We start from the raw sequence: 16888 nt of genomic DNA, 5'->3' as shown, positions 1-16888 counted from the left end.
TGGGCTTCTCTTCTGGCCCTCTCGTACTTGGCCGGAGAGACTGGGCGATGGGACTTCCCTGGCAGGGAAAGAAGGTGCTCCCTCATGTATCGGATCAGCCCAGGCTCATCAACAAACAACCACTTAGGTAATGGTGGTGACTGGGGACAGGTGACAGACTTCTGGGCCTGGGGAGTTTGCTCTGAGCTAGGGGTAAAAGGAGGGGTAGAGAACACGGCCTAAGCCGGGGTACTCACTTCTGACTCCTCAGTGTGAATTTCAGCCCAGGAACCCCAGCGATGATGCATTAGAAGATGCTGGCATTCCCTCCTCCGGGGTTGGTGGCCAGTCTCCATCGTCCTTGGGCAGCCTGACGTGGTAGCGGACCTCTTCGGCCCTGATGGAGATGCGTTGTAGACGATCTGCCAGCTTCTGAAACATTTGCACCATGGCTGTGGCAACTTTCCCGCCTCCGGCGCCATCTTAAGACTCTCTGCACATGTGCTTGCCTGTTCCGCCATGCTGCTCCTCTTACTGACTTTCTGAAAACTGTGAGGTTCCTGCGGCACTGCTCCTTTTATGCAGGGCTTTGGGAAAATGGCAGCCGGCCGGAAGTGCGTCAATGGTGCAGCGCTGACTTCCGCTCCCCAGGGAACAAAGGGGTGGATCTACACTGCTCCATTTAGGCATCAATGCAACAAGATGGTTTCTACACCCAGGGGCGTCTCGCTGACCAGCACGGGACATTTTTGCGCTCTTCTCCGGCACATCTTTAACCCTTGCAGGTACAAGCAATACTTGGCAACGTAACATAATTTCTGATCTGATCTTGCACACGGTCTTCACCACTTCCATACTGTTCCAAATAGCAGGCAACAAACTTTTCTTCACCTCCCCCTCTATTTCATAAACGCCCCGGGTAAAACACATTTCACTTGGAAAGTCCCATACACTTTTTGGCGCAGGCTTAAATCGTATCGGCATGCAATTTTTGCAGACAATATTGGACACAGTTCAAAATAGGGGGTAGGACTTGTGGCATAAGGCACACACCCGTATCCTGTTCATGACGCCAAAAGTTATGGTGGGGGTGTGTGTGATGCAGGGCAGATGTTGTTACGAGATGGCATTAACCCCTTGTTTTCGTGACACCAGGATGTGGTTTAGCCTATAACCTCTCAAAGGTATACCGCTGGATCCTGGGCTAGGCACGGGGGCAATAAAGACTCCAACGCCAAGTTACGGGCAACGGTAGCTTCACTGAGGATAGACAGATGGTAAAGTCTATACAGTTCAGCCAGGGTCCAAGGAGGTGACCAGTGATGCAGGGACCTTAAGGGCTTGCTGGGACTTGTAGTAGGACTGGACAATTGAATGCAGACCAACCTGACTTGACAGATGACAGGGACTGACTTGAGTTGACACATAAAGCTGTGACTTTAGCTTACTTGACTTGATGGTGGCTGCAGGACTTGACTTTGAGGCCTCCAACACTCTAGACATACACACTAGGCACGATTGCACTGGACCTCAGCTTAGCAGAAGAGCAGAGCTCAAAGAGAGAGAAGCTGCCACTACCCAGGGCTTAAATGGGGAGACTAGCAGGGTGACTATAGGATGCTCTTGGGATCACCTGGTCGCTGGTACCTCTTGGGTAACAATCACCTGATATATCACATGGTATAAATCTTTAAGCAACATAATATTTTATAACACTTTACATGGTAAAACATATTTACAATGGGGAGAGCACAGAGGAGTGCTATCAGACAGGAGAGAGCACAGAGGAGTACTATCAGACAGGAGAGAGCACAGAGGAGTTCTTTCAGACACGAGAGAGCACAGAGGGGTCCTATCAGACAGAAGAGAGCACAGAGGAGTGCTATCAGAAAAGAGAGAGCACAGAGGAGTGCTATCAGACAGGAGAGAGCACAGAGGAGTGCTATCAGACATGAGAGAGCACAGAGGAGTGCTAGCAGACAGGAGAGAACACAGAGGAGTCCTATCAGACAGGAGAGAGCACAGCAGAGTCCTATCAGACAGGAGAGTGCACAGAGGAGTCCTATCAGACAGGAGAGTGCACAGAGGAGTACTATCAGACAGGAGAGAGCACAGAGGAGTGCTATGAGACAGGAGAGAGCACAGAGGCGTACTTTCAGACAGGAGAGAGCACAGAGGAGTGCTATCAGACAGGACAGAGCACAGAGGAATGCTATCAGTCAGGAGAGAGCACAGAGGAGTTGTATTAGACAGGAGAGAGTACAGAGGAGTATTATCAGACAGGAGAGAGCACAGAGGAGTGCTATCAGACAGGAGGGAGCACAGAGGAGTGCTATCAGACAGGAGAGAGCACAGAGGAGTGCTATCAGACAGGAGAGAGCACAGAGGAGTGCTATCAGACAGGAGAGAGCACAGAGGAGTGCTATCAGGCAGGAGAGAGCAGAGAGGAGTGCTAGCAGACAGGAGAGAGCACAGAGGAGTGCTATCAGACAGGAGAGAGCACAGAGGAGTGCTAGCAGACAGGAGAGAGGACAGAGGTGTCCTATTAGACAGGAGAGAGCAAAGCGGAGTCCTATCAGACAGGTGAGTGCACAGAGGAGTCCTATCAGATGGGAGAGTGCACAGAGGAGTACTATCAGACAGGAGAGAGCACAGAGGAGTGCTATCAGACAGGAGAGAGCACAGAGGAGTGCTATCAGACAGGACAGAGCACAGAGGAATGCTATCAGTCAGGAGAGAGCACAGAGGAGTTCTATCAGACAGGAGAGAGTACAGAGGAGTACTATCAGACAGGAGAGAGCACAGAGGAGTGCTATCAGACAGGAGGGAGCACAGAGGAGTCCTATCAGACAGGAGAGAGCACAGAGGAGTCCTATCAGACAGGAGAGAGCACAGAGGAGTCCTATCAGACAGGAGAGAGCACAGAGGAGTCCTATCAGACAGGAGAGAGCACAGAGGAGTCCTATCAGACAGGAGAGTGCACAGAGGAGTGCTATCAGACAGGAGAGAGCACAGAGGAGTATTATCAGACAGGAGAGAGCACGGAGGAGTGCTATCAGACAAGAAAGAGGACAGAGGAGTGCTATCAGACAGGAGAGAGCACAGAGGAGTCCTAGAAGACAGGAGACTGCATAGAGGAGTACTATCAGACAGGAGAGAGCACAGAGGAGTGCTATGAGACAGGGGAGAGCACAGAGGAGTGCTATCAGACAGGAGAGAGCACAGAGGAGTGCTATCAGACAGGAGAGAGCACAGAGGAGTTCTATCAGACAGGAGAGAGCACAGAGGAGTCCTATCAGACAGGAGAGAGTACAGAGGAGTGCTATCAGACAGGAGAGAGCACAGAGGAGTGCTTTCAGACAGGAGGGAGCACAGAGGAGTGCTATGAGACAGGAGAGAGCAGAGAGGAGTCCTATCAGACAGGAGAGAGCACAGAGGAGTGCTATCAGGCAGGAGAGAGCAGAGAGGAGTGCTATCAGACAGGAGAGAGCACAGAGGAGTGCTATCAGACAGGAGAGAGCACAGAGGAGTGCCTTCAGACAGGAGAGAGGACAGAGGCGTCCTATTAGACAGGAGAGAGCAAAGCGGAGTCCTATCAGACAGGTGAGTGCACAGAGGAGTCCTATCAGACGGGAGAGTGCACAGAGGAGTACTATCAGACAGGAGAGAGCACAGAGGAGTGCTATCAGACAGGACAGAGCACAGAGGAATGCTATCAGTCAGGAGAGAGCACAGAGGAGTTCTATCAGACAGGAGAGAGTACAGAGGAGTACTATCAGACAGGAGAGAGCACAGAGGAGTGCTATCAGACAAGAGGGAGCACAGAGGAGTCCTATCAGACAGGAGAGAGCACAGAGGAGTCCTATCAGACAGGAGAGAGCACAGAGGAGTCCTATCAGACAGGAGAGAGCACAGAGGAGTCCTATCAGACAGGAGAGAGCACAGAGGAGTCCTATCAGACAGGAGAGTGCACAGAGGAGTACTATCAGACAGAAGAGAGCACAGAGGAGTATTATCAGACAGGAGAGAGCACGGAGGAGTGCTATCAGACAAGAAAGAGGACAGAGGAGTGCTATCAGACAGGAGAGAGCACAGAGGAGTCCTAGAAGACAGGAGACTGCATAGAGGAGTACTATCAGACAGGAGAGAGCACAGAGGAGTGCTATGAGACAGGGGAGAGCACAGAGGAGTGCTATCAGACAGGAGAGAGCACAGAGGAGTGCTATCAGACAGGAGAGAGCACAGAGGAGTTCTATCAGACAGGAGAGAGCACAGAGGAGTCCTATCAGACAGGAGAGAGCACAGAGGAGTTCTATCAGACAGGAGAGAGCACAGAGGAGTCCTATCAGACAGGAGAGAGTACAGAGGAGTGCTATCAGACAGGAGAGAGCACAGAGGAGTGCTTTCAGACAGGAGGGAGCACAGAGGAGTGCTATGAGACAGGAGAGAGCAGAGAGGAGTCCTATCAGACAGGAGAGAGCACAGAGGAGTGCTATCAGGCAGGAGAGAGCAGAGAGGAGTGCTATCAGACAGGAGAGAGCACAGAGGAGTGCTATCAGACAGGAGAGAGCACAGAGGAGTGCTAGCAGACAGGAGAGAGGACAGAGGTGTCCTATTAGACAGGAGAGAGCAAAGCGGAGTCCTATCAGACAGGTGAGTGCACAGAGGAGTCCTATCAGACGGGAGAGTGCACAGAGGAGTACTATCAGACGGGAGAGAGCACAGAGGAGTGCTATCAGACAGGACAGAGCACAGAGGAATGCTATCAGTCAGGAGAGAGCACAGAGGAGTTCTATCAGACAGGAGAGAGTACAGAGGAGTACTATCAGACAGGAGAGAGAACAGAGGAGTGCTATCAGACAGGAGGGAGCACAGAGGAGTCCTATCAGACAGGAGAGAGCACAGAGGAGTCCTATCAGACAGGAGAGAGCACAGAGGAGTCCTATCAGACAGGAGAGAGCACAGAGGAGTCCTATCAGACAGGAGAGAGCACAGAGGAGTCCTATCAGACAGGAGAGAGCACAGAGGAGTCCTATCAGACAGGAGAGAGCACAGAGGAGTCCTATCAGACAGGAGAGTGCACAGAGGAGTACTATCAGACAGAAGAGAGCACAGAGGAGTATTATCAGACAGGAGAGAGCACGGAGGAGTGCTATCAGACAAAAAAGAGGACAGAGGAGTGCTATCAGACAGGAGAGAGCACAGAGGAGTCCTAGAAGACAGGAGACTGCATAGAGGAGTACTATCAGACAGGAGAGAGCACAGAGGAGTGCTATGAGACAGGAGAGAGCACAGAGGAGTGCTATCAGACAGGAGAGAGCACAGAGGAGTGCTATCAGACAGGAGAGAGCACAGAGGAGTTCTATCAGACAGGAGAGAGCACAGAGGAGTCCTATCAGACAGGAGAGAGTACAGAGGAGTGCTATCAGACAGGAGAGAGCACAGAGGAGTGCTTTCAGACAGGAGGGAGCACAGAGGAGTGCCATGAGACAGGAGAGAGCAGAGAGGAGTCCTATCAGACAGGAGAGAGCACAGAGGAGTCCTAGCAGACAGGAGAGAGCACAGAGGAGTCCTAGCAGACAGGAGAGAGCACAGAGGAGTACTATCAGACCGGAGAGAGCACAGAGGAGTGCTATCAGACAAGAAAGAGGACAGAGGAGTGCTATCAGACAGGAGAAAGCCCAGAGGAGTCCTATCAGACAGGAGAGTGTACAGAGTAGTACTATCAGACAGGAGAGAGCACAGAGGAGTCCTATCAGACAGGAGAGTGCACAGAGGAGTCCTATCAGACAGGAGAGAGCACAGAGGAGTCCTATCAGACAGGAGAGAGCACAGAGGAGTACTATCAGACAGGAGAGATCACAGAGGAGTACTATCAGACAGGAGAGAGCACAGAGGAGTCCTATCAGACAGGAGAGTGCACAGAGGAGTACTTTCAGACAGGAGAGTGCACAGAGGAGTCCTATCAGACAGGAGAGAGCACAGAGGAGTCCTATCAGACAGGAGAGAGCACAGAGGAGTCCTATCAGACAGGAGAGAGCACAGAGGAGTACTATCAGGCAGGAGAGAGCACAGAGGAGACCTTTCAGACAGAAGAGAGCACAGAGGAGTCCTATAAGACAGGAGAGAGCACAGAGGAGTGTTAGACAGGAGAGAGCACAGTGGAGTACTTTCAGACAGGAGAGAGCACAGAGGAATGCTATCAGACAGGAGAGAGCACAGAGGAGTCCTATCAGACAGGAGAGAGCACAGAGGAGTCCTATCAGACAGGAGAGAGCACAGAGAAGTCCTATCAGACAGGAGAGAGCACAGAGGAGTGCTAGCCCACCCTCACTTACTGGACTGCTCATGCCTGTTCTTCAGCTTGGACAAAGCTATGATTTTATAAGCCATGATTTCTATAAAGAAGAAATATTATTTTCTTATGAATTGTATTAGAAAGGTTAATGTTTTGCCAAGATGTACAACATATAGAAAGTTTCTGTATCTGACAGTGCCCATTTAATGATTTTGCAGTCTCACTTTTTGGGGTTTTCCATTCAGCAGGCTGATTTTGTTGCATCCCATATGAAGTCAATGGGTTCCACTTGCAGATTTTCAGTTGTGGGAAATCCACAGGCACAATTTCAGCTGCAGGTAAACTGCTGCAGATGTGCTACATGTGGCCCTACCCTTGACCAATATTACATTGGGCCTCTGGAGTATTTATTTGTGGTTTCTTTTTACTACAACCACTTTTTGTGCCATCTTTTAGTTTTGCGTTTTATCCACCTAACATAAACATGTGCAGAGCATTGTTAGATTCTTCCATTTATCTTTTATCTTCAGCCATAATCTGCACTTGTTATATTCACTTTGAAACAAATTTTACAGTTTAGATAAAATCTAATCTAAATTTAGATAAATCGCAAATACAATTTTCAGTTGTACTGATCTCAAATATTGTGGAATTTCTGTGGGAATTCCGCATTAGAATTCCGCACGCACATTCCGCTGCAGCAGAGTCTTATTGATTTCAATCTGTGCACACGGCAGAATTACTGCCACGGAAATCCTGATTCCGGAATTTGCAGTAAGAATAGACATGTCTATTCTTTCTGTGGAGTCCTCCCAAAAATGCATTGCCATCTATGAGATGATTTCTGAGCTGTCCTAGTGCCAGCATGTTCTGCCTCTGCTCCGCTGTAGAGGGAATGTCCGCACAGAAATTTTCCATGCAGACATTCCACCATGTGAACATAGCCTAAGGCTTCACTTGCCATGTTATGACTCTGCTGTTTAGTTCCCCTATATATCACATCTGTTTACTTTGATTCAGCATCAGGACATCCTGTGAGTTTATTGTCTGGCAAATATTTTGTTGTTATGGGCCGGTTTTAGTCTTCTGACTAAAGGTTAGAATGAGACGTGTTCAGAGCAGTTATTTCATCATTACTTCTATTATGATAACAGATGGCAACACCAACTGTGAATAGAGTTGATCTTTCATATACGTTTCATATACGTAAATAAACACCTTCCCAGTGCCGATGTCATTTCTGATGAAAAATCTATGCATGTACTGTGCTTTCTTGGCAGCATTCGAATAAGATCAGACAAATGTGTAGCAACAAGTATCACCGGAGACACCACTTGATCTCCCCACTTCTGAAGTAGTGGTGTAAGCAGAAGTGCATATTGATGAGTGCTTCCTGTACTTCAGCATTCCTGCATGTCACAGGGAGAAGATCACTGGCAATCCCAGGTCTACTGGATGGATTATCAGATATACATAGGTTTTTAATCATTTTACTGCACCACTGTGTTTAGAGGGGATGGGGCACATCACCTAAAAAAACAATATCTTTACAGGGGATGGGGATGATATTTACATCTATATTTTATTTTCTTGAGACGTTGGATGATTGTGAACTGCCCCATTGAAATGAATGGGGTCAGTTCTAGCCCACCGAAAGGAAACTGTGCCGGACAACTGATCTATGTGACCCAGCCTTACTGGACTTTGTCCATGCCTGTGCTCCAGCTTGGGCAAAGCCATGATTTCTGTAAAAAGGAAATAACATTTTCTTATGAAGTATATTGGAATGGTTAAAGGGGTACTCCGCCCCTAGACATCTTATGCCCTAACCAAAGGAGGATAGGGGATAAGCTGTCTGATCGCAAGGGTTCCCAGTGGCTGGACCCCCGCAATCATCTTCTCTCCTGCAGCACCCTGTGTCATCTGCTGCACGGAGCAAACTTTGCTCCGTGCCTGATGACGGGTGATAAAGGGGCCGGAGTATCGTGACGTCAGGGGGCGTGGTGACTGTCAGGACCAGGGGACTGATGAAATGCCAATAGGAGTGAAACGGCCGCCATTGTCCAGGTGAGATGTCCACGCTGCTTTCTGCTCTGCACACTGGGGATGTTCTGTTAATGTTTCGTATCTTGTAGATGCAAGGCTACAGAAGAAACTAATAAAGAAATCACAAGACATCTTCTGATGGTGAGTGCGTTGTTGCTTCTTTACATGCATTGTTTTATGCCAGAGACTGTCACCCCATTCTCACCACCCAGCTAACCCCATTGTCAGCAGACTATCAATTTTGCCCAGGCGAGCGCATACGAGATGTGGGGAGTGCCAAGTGCTTTCTTCCTTATTGTGGTTTATTAAAAGTTGTGAGGCATATATATATATATATATATATATATATATATATATATACACACACACACAGTCATGGCCGTAAATGTTGGCACCCCTGAAATATTTCAAGAAAATGAAGTATTTCTCACAGAAAAGGAGTGCAGTAACACATGTTTGCATGTTTATTCCTTTTCTGTGTATTGGAACTAAACCCAAAAAGGGAGGAAAAAAGGAAAAAAAGCAAATTGGACATAATGTCACTTCAAACTCCAAACATGGGCTAGACAAAATTATTGGCACCCTTTCAAAATTGTGGAAAAATAAGATTGTTTCGAGCATGTGATGCTCATTTAAACTCACCTGGGTCAAGTAGCAGGTGTGGGCAATATAAAAGTCACACCTGAAAGCAGATAAAAAGGAGAGAAGTTCACTTAGTCTTTGCATTGTGTGTCTGTGTGTGCCACACTAAGCATGGACAACAGAAAGAGGAGAAGAGAACTGTCTGAGGACTTGAGAACCATAATTGTGGAAAAATATCAACAATCTCAAGGTTACAAATCCATCTCCAGAGCTCTAGATTTGCCTTTGTCCACAGTGCGCAACATTATCAAGAAGTTTGCAACCCATGGCTCTGTAGCTAATCTCCCTGGGCATGGATGGAAGAGAAAAATTGATGAAAGGTGTCAATGCAGGATAGTCCAGATGGTGGATAAGCAGCCCCAAACAAGTTCCAAAGAAGTACTCGAAGAAGAACTCAACATTTAAATGAAATAAAACGCTATGGCAGGAGACCCAGGGGGACCCCACTGCTGACACAGAGACATATAAAAGCGAGACTATATTTTGCCACAATGAACTTGAGTAAGCCAAAATCCTTCTGGGAAAACTTCTTGTTGACAGATGAGACCAAGATAGAGCTTTTTGGTAAAGCACATCATTCTACTGTTTACCAAAAACGGAATGAGACCTACAAAGAAAAGAATACAGTACTTACAGTAAAATATGGTGGAGGTTCAATGATGTTTTGGGGTTGTTTTGCTGCCTCTGGCTCTGGGTGCCTTGAATGTGTGCAAGGCATCATGAAATCTGAGGATTACCAATGGATTTTGTGTCGCACTGTACAGGCTAGTGTAAGAAAGCTGGGTTTGCATCTGAGATCTTGGGTCTTTCAGCAGGACAATGACCCCAAACATACATCAAAAAACACCCAGAAATGGATGACAACAAAGCGCTGGAGAGTTCTGAAGTGGTCAGCAATGAGTCCAGATCTAAATCCTATTGAACACCTTGGAGAGATCTTAAAATTGCTGTTGGGAAAAGCCGTCCTTCCAATAAGAGAGACCTGGAGTAGTTTGCAAAGGAAGAGTGATCCAACATTCTGGCTGAGAGGTGTAAGAAGCTTATTGATGGTTATAGGAGGTGACTGATTTCAGTTACTTTTTCCAAAGGGTGTGCAACCAAATATTAAGTTAAGGGTGCCAATAATTTTGTCCAACCCATTTTTGGAGTTTGGTGTGACATTATGTCCAGTTTTCTTTTTTTTCCTCCCTTCTTTGGTTTAGTTCCAATAAGCACAAAGGGAATAAACATGTGTATAGCAAAAAATATGTTACTGCAATCCTTTTCTGTGAGAAATACTTCATTTTCTTGAAAAAATTCTGGGGTGACAACATTTACTGCCATGACTACATATATATATGCAGCCAACGGCTGTCCGGGCATGCTGGGAGTTTAACTCCTTGGGGACGAAGGGCGTATGCATACGCCCTCGCGTCCCGTCACTTAAGGACGGAGGGCGTATCCATACGCCCTCTGCATTTCCGATCACTGCCGCTCGCCGGGCGGTGATCGGACCAGGATGCCTGCTGATATCTATCAGCAGGCATCCCGTGGCAATGCCTAGGGGGGTCCTGAGACCCCCCCATATCGGCAATCGCAGCAAATCGCAGGTCAATTCAGACCTGCGATTTGCCGCGATCCGGGCAAATCGGGTCACTGGTGACCCGATCTCCCGGAAAATAAGACTGCTCTGAGCTGTCAGAGACAGCTCCGACCAGCCTAAAGCATAGGAGCGAGGTGGCAGTGTTGCCACCCCCTCCCATTCCCTGCCATTGGTCGGTCAGGCTGACCACCAATGGCAGGAGGGGGGCGGGGGGTTAGAGTTAATTTCCCCCCGCTCTGCGCACCGATCGAAGTCGGTACAGAGCGGGGGGAACTCGGGCGGCGAGGGGGGGTACATGGCGCGGCTTACCCGGACCTGCGGAGGCGGCGGCCTCACGGAGCAGCGGCAGCAGGCAGAAGAGCGACGGCCGGAAAGTGCGGCGGAGAAGGCTGCAGTGAAGATCGCGATAAGTGATCTTCACTGTGGCCTTCTAAAAGCAGCAAAACTACAACTCCCAGCATGCCCACACAGCCAAAGGCTGTCTGGGCATGCTGGGAGTTGTAGTTTTGCAACATCTGGAGGGTCACAGTTTGGAGACCACTGTGTAGTGGTCTCTAAACTGTGGTCCTCCAGATGTTGCAAAACTACAACTCCCAGCATGCACTGACTGTCTGGGCATGCTGGGAGTTGTAGTTTTGCAACATCTGAAGTGGCACAGTTTGGAGACCACTATATGGTGGTCTCCAAACTGTAGCCCTCCTGATGTTGCAAAGCTACAACTCCCAGCATGCCCAGACAGTCAGTGCATGCTGGGCGTGTAGTTCTGCAATATCTGGCCCTTTAGATGTTGCAGAACTACAACTCCCAGCATGCCTGGACAGTCTGGGCATGCTTGGAGTTGTAGTTTTGCAACATCTGGAGGGCTACAGTTTGGAGACCACTGTTCTTCCCCAGTTGTTGCATAACTACAACTCCTAGCATGCCCAGACTGTCCAGGCATGCTGAGAGTTGTAGTTCGGCAACACCTGAAGGGCCAGATATTGCAGAACTACACGCCCAGCATCCCTGACTGTACGGGCATGCTGGGAATTGTAGTTTTGCAACAGCTGTAGGCACACTGGTTGGGAAACACTGAGCTAGAGTCTGTTTCCTAACTCAGTGATTCCAACCCGTGTGCCTCCAGCTGTTGCAAAACTACAACTCCCAGAGTGCACTGACAGACCGTACATGCTGGGAGTTGTAGTCTTGCAACAGCTGGAGGCACATGGGTTGGAATCACTGAGCTAGAGTCTGTTTTCTAACTCAGTGGTTCCCCACCAGTGTGCCTACAGCTGTTGTAAAACTACAACTCCCAGCATGTACAGTAATGTCAGTGCATTCTGGGAGTTGTCATTTTGCCACAGCTGAAGGTTTGGGGTGCCCCCCACCCCCCATGTGAATGTACAGGGTACATTCACACGGGCGGGTTTACAGTGGGTTTCCTTCAAGGAAGCTTACTGTGAACCCCTGCCTGTGTGAATGTACCCTAAAAACACTACACTACACTAACAATTAATAAAAAGTAAAACACTACACATACACCCCCTTACACGCCCCCCCCCCCCCCCCCCCTCAATAAAAAATGAAAAAGTCTCATACAGCAGTGTTTCCTAAACGGCGCCTCCAGCTGCGGCAAAACCCCAACTCCCGGTGTTGCCGGACAGCCATAGACTGTCCTGGCAGGCTGGGAGTCTTGCAACAGCTGGAGGCACCCTGAGGGAGACACTGCTGTAGGGTTTTGGTGGAGACAAGCCCCATCCTTGTAACCGGGTCCACCCCTACTGCAAATTCCTTATTCAGGCCTCAAATGCGCGTGGCACTCTCTCACTTCAGAGCCCTGTTGTATTTAAAGCCAACAGTTTAGGGCCACATATGGGGTATCTCCGTACTCGGGAGAAATTGCGTTACAAATTTTGGGGGGATTTTTCTCCCATTACCCTTTGTAGAAATGGTAAATTTGGGGAAAAATCCTGCACTTTAGTGAAAAATTTTTTTTTCATTTACACATCCGAATTTAACAAAAAGTCGTCAAACACCTGTGGGGTGTTAAGGCTCACCGGACCCCTTGTTACGTGCCTTGAGGGGTATAGTTTCCAAAATTGTATGCCATGTGTTTTTTTTTTGCTGTTCTGGCACCATAGGGGCTTCCTAAATGTGACAAGCCCCCAAAAACCATTTCAGCAAAACTCACTCTCCAAAATCCCATTGTCGCTCCTTCCCTTCTGAGCCCTGTACTGCGCCCGCCGAACACTTGACATACACATATGAGGTATTTCCATACTCAAGATAAATTGGGTTACAAATTTTGGGCGGCTTTTTCTCCTTTTACCCCTTGTAAAATTTCAAAAACTGTGTCTACAAGAACATGCGAGTGTAAAAAATTAAGATTTTGAATTTTCTCCTTCACTTTGCTGCTATTCCTGTGAAACACCTAAAGGGTTAACAAACTTACTGAATATCATTTTGAATACTTTGAGGGGTGCAGTTTTTATAATGGGGGTAATTTATGGGGTATTTCTAATATGAAGACCCTTCAAATCCACTTCAAAACTGAACTGGCCCCTAAAAAATTCCGATTTTGAAAAGGTTGTGAAAAATGTAAAAATTGCTTCTGAACTTTGAAGCCCTCTGATGTTTTCCAAAAATAAAAACATGTCAATTTTATGATGCAAACATAAAGTAGACATATTGTATATGTGAATCAAAATATTATTTATTTAGAATGTTTATTTTCCTTACAAGCAGAGAGCTTCAAAGTTGGAAAAATGCAAAATTTTCACTTTTTTCATCAAATTTTGGAATTTTTCACCAAGAAATGATGCAAGTATCGACGAAAATTTACCAATAACATAAAGTAGAATATGTCATGAAAAAACAATCTCGGAATCAGAATGAAAAGTAAAAGCATCCCAGAGTTATTAATGCTTAAAGTGACAGTGGTCAGAATTGCAAAAAATGCTCCCGTCCTTAGGGTTATAATGGGCTCCGTCCCCAAGGAGTTAAGTTCTGTAACATCTGGAGGGCCACAGTTTGAGACCACTGCTGTATAATTTTTGCTGCTCACCCTTTTGTGTGGTCCGCTTGTGTGGGGTGTCTTACCTAGCGCTAGTTGATATTATCGGGTACTGGAATCTTTGTGCACATAAAGTGAGGAAGACAATGACAGAGGCTGCACGTGGAGCGCACAAGGAAGGAATTCCACACTTGGCAGCAATATTTATGTCATCCATTTAGAACATTGTGATGCTTGACATGCCAGGGAATTCAGAATCACAGTATTACGTACAAACTTGGCGTTTCAATAGAAAGGTTATTCCCACATGTCATGAAGAGTCAAAACAACTTCACCAGGTAGAGGAAAAAAGACGCATGTACTGAGATGCAAGTATTAATCTTCTTCTGACAAGTACCGTGTAACTAGGCCGGGAAGATTCACAGTATTACATTACTTATTTATACAAATGATTCCTTTGATTCATAGATACATTTACACAATACTTACCCCCATCTCTATACAGATAAGACATACAGCAAAGCTCTTGGGATCTCCAGGTTCTCAGTCGCTATTCTGTAGCCAGTAGACGTGCCACAGGCCTATTCATTACAACCTGTATAGCTTGCTGATGGCATTGTGAAGGTATTCTTATTGCCCAGGGCCATTCTTTTTGTTATGATAAAACAATACATGAGAGTTAAATAACTGTTCACAGCTCTACCAGCTTATGTATAACAATGCAGACCCTGTCTATCAGTAGTGCTTTAGATTGTAGGCCATATAAGACATAACTTAAAAGGCAGTATGAAATGAGGAACAACGCCTGCTGAATACTTAAAGAACAGTGCCACTCTGGTATTGCATTTTAACCCCATTATAGTGTAATGCTGTGCAATGTAAAATTGGACACATACTTAGACTAGAGGGGTGCTCTTTATAAAAATGTAGGGGACTTTTTTCTGTATCTAATCCAACCCATTTAAAGCAATGGTAGGTTACAGTGCTGCACAAGACAGCAATACTAGCTGTAACAAACGTGCTTAAGGTTACTTTAAAGGGGTACTCTGGTGGAATTTTATTTACTTATTTATTTTTTAATCAGCTGGTGCTAAAAAGTTCAACATATTTTTAAATGATTTGTATTTAAAAATCTTAATCCTTCCAGTTATCAGCTGCTGTATGCTCCACAGGAAGTTGTATTTCCTTCTGGCGTTCTTATCAATCTGACCACAAAGCTCTTTGCTGACACCTCTGGCCGGATCAGGAACTGTCCAGAGTAGGAGAGGTTTGCTATGGGGATTTGCTTGTACTCTGGACAGTTCGTGACATGGACAGAGGTGTCAGCAGAGAGCTCTGTGGTCAGCCAGAAAAGAATTTCAGAAAGAAATACAACTTCCTTTGGAGCATACAGCAGCTGATAAGTACTGAAAGGATTAGCAATTTTAAATAGAAGTAATTTACAAATATGATTATCTTCCTGGCACCAGTTGATTTGAAAAACAATTGTTTTCCACCGTAGTACCCCTTTAACCCCATTGTAGTGTAATTGTAAAATTAGACACAGACTTAGACTAGAGTGGTGCTCTTTATTAACATGTAGGGGAATTTTTTCTGTATCTAATCCAACCCTTTTAAAGCAATGGCAGAGTGTTGCACAAGACAGCAATACTAGCTGTAACAAACATACTTAAAGGGTACCTCTCATCAAATAAACTTTTGATATATTTTAGATTAATGAATGTTGAATAACTTTCCAATAGCATGTTAATGAAAAATATGCTTCTTTCTATTGTAGTCCCGTCAGCAAGCATTTCTGACTCATGCTGGAGTCCTAAACACTCAGAGCTGCCAGCCTGCTTTGTTCACAGCCAAACAGGCTGTGAACAAAGCAGGCTGGCAGCTCTGAGTGTTCTCCTTTGTGAACAAAGCAGACTGGCAGCTCGTAGTGTTTAGGACTCCAGCATGAGTCTGAAATGCTTGCTGCCAGGACTGGTAGGGAGACCCCTAGTGGTCATTTCTTCAAAGTGGAAAATTAAATAGAAAGAAGCATATTTTTTAATAACATGCAATTGTAAAGTTATTCTGCATACATTATTCTATAATATATCAAACGTTTTTTTTGATGAGAGGTACCCTTTAACCCCTTAAGGACCGGGCCATTTTTAATTTTTGCACTTTCATTTTTTCCTCCTCCCCTTCTACAAAACATTACACTTTCAATGTCCCCCCTACAGACCTATATAAGGGCTTATTTTTTGTGCCACCAATTTTAATTTGTAATAATCATCAATCATTTTACCACAAAATTTACGGGGAAACCGGGCTTCCGATTCTACGCAGTGCACTTTTTGGTAAAATATTACACCTTATCTTTATTCTGTAGGTCCATACGGTTACAAGTATACCTAATTTATATAGGTTTTATTCTATTTTACTACTTTAAAAAAAATTATACCTACATGCACCAAAATTAGTATGTGTCAAATTGTCATCTTCTGACCCCTTTAACTTTTTTCCATATACAGGGATGTATGAGGGCTCATTTTTTTGGCGCTGTGATCTCTAGTTTTTATCAGTACCATTTTTGTTTTGATGGTACCTATTGATAGCTTTTTATACATTTTTTAGGGCATACACAGTGACCAAATATACGCAATTTTGGACTTTTGAATTTTTTTACGTGTACGCAATTGACTGTGTCGTTTAATTAGCATTATATTTTTTTATAGTTCGGACATTTACATATGTGGCGGTACAACATATGTTTATGTTTATTTTTTTATTATAAAAGGGGGGTGATTCACACTTTTATTAGAGAAGGGGTTAATTCACATTTATTAACTTTTTTATTTTTTTACTTATTTTTTATTTATTTTTTTACTTCCAGCTGGCCATATAGTCATAGGCTATTTTGTCATTTCTAATAAGAATAACAGAGGAATGACACAACACAGAACTATAGGAAAAGATGTCCCAGAATTGTTATTTCATTTGGAATACATTTTCTTACCAGGGCCAGGTTTATCTCTGTTTTAGGGACTCTGATCAGGCCACCATCATAAACCTCATTGACTTAAATGGGGTCAGTCAGTTTTTTTAAAATATCTTGTGCCCTTCAGATTTCAGTTATCAGTGTCATCTTACAGTTTCCAAGCTGAAGCTCTATTGTAAGAGTTCTACCAATAAGTCAACAAACTACAGGCTCTGTTAGCTTGATAATATCATGACTAGGCTAGGGCTAGATAAAGGGGGAAATATAAAAGAACTGTCTGTTAGACAATGTAAACATAGACCAGACAATTTAAACGCTTTAGGGATAGGGGCTAAAATGCTTGATCGCGGGAGGCTGCCGCTGGGGACCCTAGCG

The sequence above is a fragment of the Hyla sarda genome, chromosome 2, assembly GCF_029499605.1.
Source record: "Hyla sarda isolate aHylSar1 chromosome 2, aHylSar1.hap1, whole genome shotgun sequence".
NCBI lineage: Eukaryota > Metazoa > Chordata > Amphibia > Anura > Hylidae > Hyla > Hyla sarda.
Note: the sequence above shows the minus strand (reverse complement) of the source record.